This window comes from Microtus ochrogaster, unplaced genomic scaffold, assembly GCF_000317375.1.
Source record: "Microtus ochrogaster isolate Prairie Vole_2 unplaced genomic scaffold, MicOch1.0 UNK170, whole genome shotgun sequence".
NCBI classification, from domain to species: domain Eukaryota; kingdom Metazoa; phylum Chordata; class Mammalia; order Rodentia; family Cricetidae; genus Microtus; species Microtus ochrogaster.
This window is the reverse complement of record NW_004949268.1, coordinates 139639-142580: the sequence shown is the minus strand read 5'-3', so window position 1 is coordinate 142580 and position 2942 is coordinate 139639. Positions and strand designations below refer to the sequence as shown.

General features: G+C 41.0%; 1 protein-coding gene and 1 long non-coding RNA gene across 2 annotated transcripts in view; both read left to right on the top strand.

Annotated features, from left to right (window-relative positions):
- LOC101985034 (pyrethroid hydrolase Ces2a-like) overlaps window positions 1-2942 on the top strand; it is a 14367-nt gene that overhangs the window by 7837 nt on the left and 3588 nt on the right. The window lies entirely within an intron of this gene.
- Window positions 16-897, top strand: LOC101983700. The gene is made up of 2 exons (XR_258970.2): window positions 16-83; window positions 499-897. It is a non-coding gene; the product is annotated as an uncharacterized LOC101983700 (long non-coding RNA).

The following is a 2942-nucleotide window of genomic DNA, read 5'->3' as shown; positions in this document are numbered from 1 at the left end:
TTGTCTGCAGTTGAACTCACTGAGGAGGAAAAGCTGCTGAACAGGAGGATGATGAAGTACTGGACCAACTTTGCAAGATATGGGTAAGAACATATCCCTCCCTCAACCTCTTTATGGTTGGGTCTCCATCCAGGGCTCCTATGTAGATGTGTCTCATTAGCATATGTAGGCTCTTAATTACACCATAATCTCCTCCAGCTTGGGGCACACTAAGGCAGATACTGTCTAGATTTAGTTTCTTCTCATCCCACAGAGACCTGCTGTGTGAGTCACAGTATTGATTTTCCCTCTCAGAGAAAGATACAAAACTAGATAGCTTCCCTTGGTTTATATGGATGAGACGCTAGTGAGTGTCCTTTGTGTTCTACGTCTATACACCAGTCCTCCTGCACTCTCAGGCCCTTGGCCTACTCACCCACTGCTCTGACCCCAATCAAGGGATGATCACACCTTGAATGAGAGAGACCTCACCCTTCCCTATTGGTGACATACCCACAGGAACCCCAACAGTGAGGGTCTCCCCTACTGGCCTGAGTTGATCCATGATGAGCAGTACCTGAAGCTGGACATCTATCCTGCTGTGGGTCAAGGCCTGAAGGCCAGGAAGCTGCAGTTCTGGACAAAGACTCTGCCTCAGAAGATCCAGGAGCTAAAGGGGGCTCAGGCCAACCATGTAGAGCTTTAGTGCCAGTTACAGAAAAGATGGGTGGAGTTGAGGGAAGATGTGGACATCCTGAGATTAAAAAGTGTGTTTATTTTACTTTATTTGTTCCAACACTCACACAAGCATTTTTAACCTCAGTATTTGCTCTTTCATTGTGTATGACAAACCCTCTGTATGGTACTCATACTTCTGGGTACATTTTATTAGAATCAATAAATGATCTCACAACCATATGGATGTGTGTTCCCCTCATCTTCTTTAACACTTCACTCTTTTAGGCTCCCTCCTTATTTTCTTCCTCCCATCATCTTCCTCTCATCTTCTCTCTCCTCATCTCCAAGCCTCAGACCCTTTTCAAATAAAACAGAAGCTTCCGGCACTGTTGACGTCAGGAAATCCCTTGTCCTCTCTCATCTAGTTCATGTTTTCTCATACTTCTAAGTTGCCAAAGAAAATCTGATTTCCCAAAATCCATCAACTTCATTTGTGTAATGCTGTTCCTAAAAAAACATAAACTATAAATTCAGCCCTTAGCATCTGTGACCTCAGATGTCTGCACACTGAGAATGGAGAATTACATAAGCCCATGCCAAGATAACAAGACTCACATCTCAGAAACAAAGCAAAAAAAAATTATAATCTCTGGTATGGGACAATTGTCTATATTCTGTCAATTATATTTTAAATAAACACTGATTGACCAGTAGCCAGGCAGAAAGTATAGGTGGGACAACCAGACAGGAAGCAAAGGTGGGTCAATGAGAACAGAAGAATTCTGGGAAGAGGAAAGCCTAGTCTGCAGTCCTGACCGAGCCACTGAAAAAGTAAGATGTGACTGCCCTGCTGAATAAGGTACTGAGCCACATGGCTAACATAGACAAGAATAATGGGCTAATATAAATTATAAGAGTTAATAAGAAGCCTGAGCTAATGGACCAATCAGTTTATAACTAATGTAGAACTCTGTGTGATTTCTTTGGGATTTAACGATTGTGGGAACTGGGCAGGACAGAAACCTCAGACAACAAATCTCAGTAATTTACAAATGGTAACAAATAAACCTTTTGTAGACTGAGAAATCCAGGACTCAGACCTCCACAAATTTGCTGTGTGGTGAGATACACAGGTTTCTGGCTAGAGGTCTCCATGATTATATTTTCTGTCCTCTGCTGGTAGAATTTGTAAACAATGACATTCCAAGGACAATGTTAAGTCTCTGTTGACTTGAACTGGGGACAGGGAAGATTTTCCTGTAAGTGAGACTGACCATGCAGGTTGTTTCCATTCTATGTGTAGAGAATTTAGTAAAGTTCTTATTGCAAGGTTGTTCTGCTTTTCAGTTCTGCACACACACAATAAACTTCCAACGGGGAGCCAGAATCTGTTCTAGACTTTTGATATTTATCTCATTTTAGTGGCTTGAGTGTAGATTGTTTCATGGGGTTAGGATTTGATTTTAGGGCTTGTGCACATTAGGTAAGTGCTCTATCCATGGACTATAGCATCAGACCACTGTGGACTGTGCAAATGCAATCAGTCTCTTAGATGTATGGTTTAGTTAGTCTGAAAATAGTCTCAAGGCTTGCAAATGCCACCACATCATATTCAGAACAGCCCTCATGCCCCCATCAAAAGCTTTGTTGGGGTTCCTTGCTATCATTCACTACCTTTGACCACTGTAACCAAGACATTGCTTTATCTTGCTAAGTTGGGGCTTGTCACCAATGAAATATAAGTAGAAAGTTGTGTGACTGGCTATGTCACTTTACATAATGTTTTTGTTTCCTTTTATTGTGGAACTCCATCCAACTGTGCACACGACACATTCTATCTGCTTACCCTAACTATGGGCAACTGCTTATTTTCTCTCTGCTGCTGTTCCATTCACATTAGTGTTAAGAAAATTCAAGATTAATAAAGCATTATGCAATCATTTCTGGGGGTATTTCCCATCCCTTTCTGCTTGTTTAACATATCCTTTATAGTTTGATTTGAACTTTCTATAACTGCCTAACCTGTAGGAATATTTGGAATACCTGTAGTATGCTGTATATTATAATAAGCAAAAAAACTGTTTCTCAGACACAGATTCTTGACCATTGTTTGTCTTTATTTGTGCAGATGTACACATGATGGCCATAACCTCTTGTAAATGTGTGATTACTGAATTGATGTGGGAGTGTCATATATCAATCTGTTGATTTCATTTGTTAAGGAATAAAGAAACTGCCTAGGCCCCTTGATAGGCCAACCCTTAGGTGGGTGGAGTAAACAGAAC